Raw genomic sequence first — 9734 nt, 5'->3', positions numbered from 1 at the left:
TCTCTCGGTAGAAGTGGTCCGGACAAGGCCTTATTCAACGCCTTTGTCACTCTTCTTCAGCCAGTTAGAGGGGGTTTTGAGGTACACACACTGTTCGGTCCAATTATCTCTTCCATGCATTAAGTCTGATGTCACTTTTCACGATAACCTCGAAAGAACAGATCAGAGCAACAGTTTAGTTCAGTTCATTAACTACATGATAAATTATTACTTTTACCAATTATTCTTAATACAAATGTCTAAACATATGTTAAAGAGAATAACAACACATTCTATTGAAACTATTCTTTCAAAATGGCTTATACTCCCCATCCCACTGTCAACTCCATCGTAGAGCCATAGAATCAGGAAGTTAGACCTATAACCCATCTGGAATAGAACAGAACAAACAACACAACAATACACTCCTTCACATATCACTCAAGGTGTGTAAACTTCAATCCAAAACCTCAAAGAACTCAATCCAAAACCTCAAAAGACTGTATCCTCCCCCATTTTTAACACATAACTCTCCATGAGAGTAATGTATAAAACAACACTACTACTGGTCAAAAGATAAAACAACATTTCAAATAACCTAATCAAATTAAAATCACTACTCGGAAAAACTCCACAAAGAAAAATGATTTTACACATATGGTCATAGGAAAATAGACTTAAAGCAGCCTACCCTTAGTCAAAGGCAATGCCCTCTCCTTCTTCACATTGGTCCAAATTACAAATATGGCTAAGAACTATAAACTCCATCATATTTATCAACTACACAAATTACCTTGAAATAAGTATTACAAATGACCTTGAATTCATTATCCAAATGGATTTCCAATGAGGGTGATCAAGCCACAATTAAAAGTCATGATACGGGTCATAGGTCATACAAACACTTCAAAGAAGTGTTTCTTACTATATTAGACCAATTAAAATAATAGTCAAACATTTCCTACATGTTGTATCCCAGGTTCCCAGAACATTTCTTTATCAAAAGAATTCACATGTTTAATTAAAACTCATAAAATAAAAACTCTGAAAAATTCCATGTGCGTGTGTAAGATACCTTGGCACTAAAACAAATGGAAAACTCCCCAAACCCAAAGGAAATTTCAAACAAAACCTAATAATACTGATAATTCCACTGTACTCCCTCAAATCATTAGTTTTAATCTACACTATGCTTAATTGAACATGCTACCCTTAGATACAATTATCCTGGTATCATTACTATCTAAATGGAATTATTTTTTCCTCTGTCCCAAATGTAGTACATTTCTCAGCGTAAAGAATCAGTGATATTTAATCCCAGGCATTTAATAAAAATGTAGACGTGTTCTCCCATGTCTCCTTTAACATACATACTTTAGGTAACTTCCATCCGTCCCGGAAGAAAGAATCCTACTCAAACACATCAGACAATACAATGTTTCATTAAGTAAAATCAACACCTAAATTAAACAATAAACAGTAAACAATAAACAAACCCATAACCACTTTCCAGCAATCTAACAATTTCAACCTGTTGATATGTTTAGTAAAAACCATCCTGATTTTTAACAAATCTAAAATCTTTCAAAAGTTGGCGCTGTCTCATCAGCGTAAAAATCAAAACAAACTTTTTTCCGCTCATATCTACAATGTCTACAATGTTTGCATTCCCCAAAGGTCAATACTATTCAGCTCGTACATTAATGATCTTCCTTCTGTCTGTACAGGGTCTGACGTTCCAATGTATGCAGATGATACAGTGATAAATGCATGCAAATAACAAACAACAAGCTACACAAGAACTCACTACTGTAATGGTTCAGATGACAAAATTGCTCAGAGACTCATGTTTGCATCTCAATAAATTAAAAAAACAGTCTGCATGTTCCTCACAAAGAAAACAACTGATGCCCTGAGACAGATGTCTATGTATCAGGGGAAAGGTCCAGGTGGTATCTGATTTTAAGTACCACGGCATCATGGTACTTGATTCCAACCTCTCTTTTAAAAAGCAAATGAAAAAGGTAACTCAAATAACCAAATTCAACCTAGCTAATTTCCAAAACATATGAAATTGTTTTGACTACAGAGGTAACAAAACTATACTTCAAATCTATGATACTCCCCCACTTAACATACTACCTTACTAGTTTGGCCCAAGCTTGCTGTTCAACATTAAAACCCATTCAGTCTGTCTGCAAACAGGCTTTCAAAGTACGTGATAGGAAACCCAATAGCTATAGAAAGCATAAGCTCCTGAGTTGGAAAAAAATCTTATGCAATACACTGACGCCTATCTTGTATTCAAGATTCTAAATGTCCAGGCTCCCCCTCCACTCAGTACTTTTGTTAAGCAGAAAACCCAAACCCTATGGCAGCAGATCCACAAGATCCGCCATGAGAGATGACTGTATAGTTCTCTTAAGGAAAAGTACCTTTAGTCAATCTGCTTTCAGCGTGAGAGCTTCCTATGTCTGGAATACCCTGCCATTAGAAATACACAACTGTGATTAATGTGCACTGTCCCTTTAAAAATACAAATTAACTCAAACTACAATCCACTTTAATGACCTGACATTGTTCCACGTAATGGAAACAGATTATAATGTTAGAATATATGAACTTCCTGCTCAAATTCACTGGTGTTACCTAAACAATCAAACCAAGAATCAATAATCATCAGAATACATTATCACAAAATATTTCCTTATTCACACCTGAATCCCTTTCAGCCCAACATATCCCAACGCAGACAACCAACACTCCTATTATTTTTTACCATTGGGCAAAAATATAACCCCTACTCAAACAACGTTCTGCCTTACCTCTATCGTAAGATTAAAACCAAACTTTACAACTTTCTCTTCTCTTTCGGCTTCACATTTATGAAATGTCCAAGACTTTAAAAATAACATGTAAAGCGCCAAATTTATTCATTAGATTTAGGTAACTGTCTCTTCCTTGATTCAGTTATTGAAATACAACTCCTATTCTTAATATGTTATTTAGGCAACAGACAACGTATTACATCAAACTCGCCTCGCTATTTAAGTTGGATTAATTCGTCTTTCAATTTGAACCAAACAAGCTATTTAAACGTTCAGTTTATATCTTAAACAAACACTAGCGACCGTATCTTTTCAGGCAAAACATAGCAATAGTTGAATTACAATCAGAACTCATATTTTAGTCAGTGCATTGTCTGGGAAACATACTCAGGCCTCCTGTGTGTCAGGTGATAATTCTACCACTGAACCACCAATGCTAGTTAAATGACTAAGACTCCCCTCAAATAAACCCACTTTACAATTATCTGTAGTCGTAAAATCAGACAAGTACTACCGAGACAATTCCCAGAAAATAGCCCCAATTTAAAGGTCCAAGCGTTACTCTGGCGATGATTCCTTACATGCCAAATAAATAGATTAGCAGTCAAAGAGTAAAATCGACATTCATTGACTAGGAAACAGATCTTGCGTTTACGTCGAGATTCCATCTTAATTCGCTCTAACTTTATGGAAAACGGTTTATTCAATAAATCTCGCACCTCCTCTCATACTGGAAAGACAAAATAAAACATTTTCAGACCTTAAGGGCAGTTTTATTTGAAATGTTGTACCAAGACGGAGATAATCCAATAAGCATTTTATAGTTTCATCGTTACGGTAAATTAACCAAAAGTGGACACACTCCAATCAGTTTCTAGAGCACAATTGCCCAGATCTTTTTAGACAGTTTAATAGTGCTTAAAACCTCATCTTTATCAAATTATCCATTAAAGATACCAACTCAAAACCGACGTACGTCTACGAATGGGTGGTTTAAATTGTATCTAATTATATTCTCAGCATTACATTCATCGTTATCACTAGTAATCGATTATACACACATACAATTTATCATGTTTTCATATATTCACAGAATCCATATAAAACGTAAGAAATTCTTAGGTACTCACACAGAACTTGAAGGATCACCCACACAGGATTGGTCAGATGTTCACACAGACCTGGTCAGATGTCCACACAGAACATCAGAACATAATTAAAAGGTTACCCACACAGAGTCAACCTACCGCGCTCACACAGAACGCTCCTACAAAGATTACCCACACAGGATTTCACACCCTGTCTATATGTACAGGGAAACCCATAATGTAATCAAAATATTACCTAGTGGTCCCAAAACAAAATACTCACACAGAGTAACCCAGGGCATACCTGGCTAGCACATTTTAAATAATTGGAATTCACCACCTTTGAGGGTCACTTAGACAGTCACACAGACACTTTCAGAACGAGGTCCTTCTTCCAATAGGGCTTCACCAAGTACCATGTTTCACACAGAATGCACAGTCACCCTGGACACTCACCCCAACAGACCGCACCAATCCCCACTGTGATCAATTCAGTGTCAGGACGGCTCTAGGTCGCCCGAAACCGACCAATGATAGGTGTCTTTGAGTCGACTGACTCTCAGATCATCCTCCACTGACTCGGCCCTGCTTACGCCTCCAAGGTGCCTCCCTCACAAAGGCATACACACTCAGAGCCTACGTAACAGAGGCTTATTTAAAACTCGACTTCAAGTGTGGTTCGCTCACCTCTTTCTTAAAAAAAATTACGTTCGAGATGTGGTATCCACTCGGCTTGCTGCCTCTCAGATCAAAGGTGGGTCCATCTGCTTCGTTCCCAAAGTGTGGTTTCCCTGAGATCCCAAGTTTGAGGGATCCCTCGTGCACGATTTGCCCAGATCATTACCAAATGAGGAGAGTTACAAACTTCACACACCAGTCAGAGTTATACTTAAACTACATCTTTAATAATAAGATCTTTGCAAAAGCATTTTTTTAACTTTCAATGATGCGCTATCTCTAATGAACCATTGAAAAGTACCAACAGATAAGTAAAAATATATTTTATAGCCAAGATACACCCCTCTCAACCTACATGACGAACCACAGATCTTAGGAACAGTTCACAAAGGTTAAGATTTGTATGAAAGATATCTATAAAACATAGCAGACAGTTACTGCTGTGTCAACAGTTTTCATTGTAAAGACCCGTGTCTGGCACTCTTACTCCAAAAGGGAACCGTCTCTCCCTGGTACGGCATAGAACAGAACCATTAGCTCATGTCTCTGGAATGCTCTTTAGGTTTTATCACCCAAAGACATCGTAAATCTCCTCTGTCGGTGTTATCTCATAGAGGCCCATCCTCAGTAGAACACACACACACAATAGTTAACAGAATATTATATTCTGTCGAATAAAACAACTATTATAATGCAATACAAGATTATAATATAATCTTGCAATTTTCCACGACATTTGTAACCGACTTCAGTGGGCAAACGTTAACCTTCGATGGCCACTGGCAGGCTCTTGACGGATGAATCCTGGTTTCAACTGTACCGGGCAGATGGCAGACAGTGAGAGTATGGTGTCGTGTGGGCGAACGGTTTACTGATGTCAACGTTGTGAACAGAGTGCACCATGGTGGCGGTGGGGTTATGGTATGGGCAGGCATAAGCTATAGACACCTGGGAGGGGGGTGGAGACAAGCACAAAGACAGGTGAAACCAATCAGGGTGTGACAAAATGAGGACCCAGGAGTTGAAAGGAAGACAATTCTCTGATCTTCCCTCCGAGACGATTGTTATTCACTGATACAACATTCCAACTGAATTAAAATGGTGCTTGAATACAACCAACTCTGCCTATTAGAGGGCTGTTTTTTATTTTTATTTCACCTTTATTTAACCAGGTGGGCTAGTTGAGAACGACTTCTCATTTACAACTGCGACCTGGCCAAGATAAAGCAAAGCAGTTCGACACATACAACAACAGAGTTACACATGGAATAAACAAACATACAGTCAATAATACAGTAGAAAAAAGTCTATAGACAGTGTGTGCAAATGACGTAGGATAAGGGAGGTAAGTAAGTAATTAAAATATAGCAATTAAACACTGGAATGGTAGATGTGCAGAAGATGAATGTGCAAGTAGAGATACTGGGGTGCAAAGGAGCAAGAAATAAATAAATACCGTATGGGGATGAGGGAGTTGGATGGGCTATTTACAGATGGGCTATGTACAGGTGCAGTGATCTGTGAGTTGCTCTGACAGCTGGTGCTTAAAGTTAGTGAGGGAGATAAGAGTCTCCAGCTTCAGTGATTTTTGCAGTTTGTTGCAGTCATTGGCGACAGAGAACTGGAAGGAAAGGCGGCCAAAGGAAGAATTGGCTTTGGGGGTGACCAGTGAGATATACCTTCTGGAGCGCGTGCTACGGGTGGGTGCTGCTATGGTGACCAGTGAGCTGAGATAAGGTGGGGCTTTACCTAGCAGGCTGACAGCTGGCTGTCAGGAACAATCACCCCGGATCTGGTATCAGACATTTATACAGATATTCTCCATCACAAAAGGGACTAAAAATCCTACACGAGATGGGAGAGTTTGACAATGTTGTGCTGAAGGCACCATCTGTGACTCAACAAAGAGATTCAGGCTGACAGTGTTTTTTCTTTCATCTGTAATTCTAATTTAATTTTCCTCTGTTTGAAAGCTTGGTTGAGCTCACGAAAAACAAAACGCAGATGCTACAGTTTGAGCTTATGGGGTCAGTCAATATATGGTCAACAGATTATCGATTTAATCTGATCTCTATGTTTAAACATACTCAGTGTTATACATATAGTATACATGCACCATTGGCCTTGCCTATTATGACATGTGTGCATGGACAATTGGCTCGATTTTATGGAAAAATGTAATGATGTAAAAGTCTAACCCTTTTCCCTATTGTCCGGCTTAGTTTCACAGAAATCCTTTAAAGCATAGCTGTGGCGACACTAGCGACAGAGGGGGAAATAACTTTCTTGGCCTGCTTTTAAAAGCGTCACAGTCGAAGTAGCTCCGTCACAGTGAAATTCGGGGGGTTGCAAGTGGCCGGAAAACCATCATCCTTGGTTCCGATCAGAGGCGGAGGAAATAAGAACCGAAAAATAGAGGGAGGGCCAGAAGCGTATCATAAACATGTTCTCTGTAAATGACCCTTGTTTGGAGAACTCCCTTGTGTGAATAACGATGTGTACAGTAGCCGCATGACACAGTTTCTTAAGTCCCAGGCAATTAGATTACCATTGACCTTTGTCATAACCACTTGTGTGTCCATCCCTTATTCTCAGTTCTCCAAGAGCGGAGGAAGACTTAACGGCAAAACCTGAGTGAGAGCCAACCCATACTGCTACATTAAACCAGACCTTGGTAAAATATGGCAAATACTTTCAAATGCAGTGCCCTCCGTAATTATTAGGACAGTGCAGCATATTTATTTTGGCTCTACACTTCAACAGTTTGGATCTGAAATCAAACAACGACTATGAGATAACAGTGCAGACTGTCCGTTTTCATTTGAGGGTATTTTCATACACTTTGGGTGAACCCGTTTGGAAATTACAGTACTTTTTGTACATAGTCTCCCCCCCCCCCCCCCCCCATTTTGGGGGAGCAAAAGTATTGGGACAAATTCACTTATACGTGTAGTAAAGTAGTAAAAAGTTAAGTATTTGGGCCCATATTCCTAGCACGGAATGACTACATCAAGCTTGTGACTACAAATTTGTTGGATGCATTTTCTGTTTGTTTTGGTTGTTTTTCAGTTGATTTTGTGCCCAGTAGAAGTTAATGGTAAACAACGGATTGTCATTTTGGAGCCACTTGTAAATAAGAATAGAATATGTTTCTAAACACTTCTACATGAATGTGGATGCTACCATCATTATGGATAATCCTGAATTAATCGTGAATGATGATGGATGAGAAAGTTATATGCACAAATATCATACCCCCCAAAAATGCTAACCTCCCCTGTTATTGTAATGGTGAGAGGTTAGCATGTCTTGGGGTTATGATTTAAAATGCTAACCTCCCCTGTTATTGTAATGGTGAGAGGTTAGCATGTCTTGGGGTTATGATTTAAAATGCTAACCTCCCCTGTTATTGTAATGGTGAGAGGTTAGCATGTCTTGGGGGTATGATATAAAATGCTACTCTCCCCTGTTATTGTAATGGTGAGAGGTTAGCATGTCTTGGGGGTATGATTTAAAATGCTAACCTCCCCTGTTATTGTAATGGTGAGAGGTTAGCATGTCTTGGGGTTATGATTTAAAATGCTAACCTCCCCTGTTATTGTAATGGTGAGAGTTTAGCATGTCTTGGGGGTATGATATAAAATGCTAACCTCCCCTGTTATTGTAATGGTGAGAGGTTAGCATGTCTTGGGGGTATGATTTTTGCGTGTCTAACTTTCTCACTCATCATTATTCACTAAGGATTATCCGTAATCATGGTAGATACCCCATGTATGTAGAAATGCTTAGAAACATTATTGTTAATTACAATAAAAGTGACTCCAAAAGACACAATACATTATTTACAATTCATTTCTAATTTCTATTGGGCACAAAATCTTCTCAAACACAACCAAAACAAGGTGAATCCAAGAAATATGTAGAGTTACAAGCTGGATGTAGTCATTGTGTGCTATGAATATGGGAATAAATACTTACATATATTAAAAGAGTAAAAAGGTATAAGTGAATTTGTTCCAATACTTTTGCTCCCCCAAAATGGGAGGACAATTTACAAAGTGTAGTGATTCCTAAACGGGTTCACCCGAAGTGTATGAAAATGACTTCAAATTAAAGCCGACATTCTGCACTTTAACCTCATAGTCATTGTTTGATTTCAAATCCAAACTTTGAGTACAGAGTCAAAAGTAGAGAAGAAAAAAAATTCACTGTCCCAATAATTAAAGGGCACTGCAGTTGAGGTGCGCTTCATTTAGCTTTCCCAATACAATAGAACCATTGGAATAGTCCCAAAAGTGCAAATTCTGGTCAAGATAAACCAAATGCAGCTCAAGTATTTTAAAGTATTTGACATGTAATTGACCAAGGTGTGAATAATAGGATAATTATGTCTCTTAGACAGAACACACAATTACAGATGAAGTCAGAAGTTTACATACACCTTAGCCAAATACATTTAAACTCAGTTTTACAATTGCTGACATTTAATCCTAGTAAATATTCCCTGTCTTAGGTCAGTTAGGATCACCACTTTATTTTAAGAATGTGAAATGTCAGAATAATAGCAGAGAGAATGATTTCAGCTTTTATTTCTTTCATCACATTCCCAGTGGGTCAGAAGTTGACATACACTCAATTAGTATTTGGTAGCATTGCCTTTAAATTGTTTAACTTGGGTCAAACGTTTTGGGTCGCCGTCCACAAGCTTCCCACAATAAGTTGGGTGAATTTTGGCCCATTCCTCCTGACAGAGCTGGTGTAACTGAATCAGGTTTGTAGGCCTCCTTGCCCGCACACGCTTTTTCAGTCAGTTCAGCCCACAAATTTTAGGTCAGGGCTTTGTGATGTCCACTCCAATACCTTGACTACCATTTTGCCACAATTTTGGAAGTATGCTTGGGGTCATTTGCGACCAAGCTTTAACTTCCTGACTAATGTCCTGAGATGTTGCTTCAATATATCCACATATTTTTCCACCCTCATGATGTCATCAATTTTGTGAAGTGCACCAGTCCCTCCTGCAGCAAAGCACCCCCACAACTTGATGCTGCCACCCCCGCGCTTCACGTTTGGGATGGTGTTCTTCGGCTCGCAAGCCTCCCGCTTTTTCCTCCAAACATAACAATGGTCATTATGGCCAAACAGTTCTATTTTTGTTTCA

This window comes from Salvelinus alpinus, chromosome 8, assembly GCF_045679555.1.
Source record: "Salvelinus alpinus chromosome 8, SLU_Salpinus.1, whole genome shotgun sequence".
Taxonomy (NCBI): domain Eukaryota; kingdom Metazoa; phylum Chordata; class Actinopteri; order Salmoniformes; family Salmonidae; genus Salvelinus; species Salvelinus alpinus.
This window is presented reverse-complemented; position numbering follows the sequence as displayed.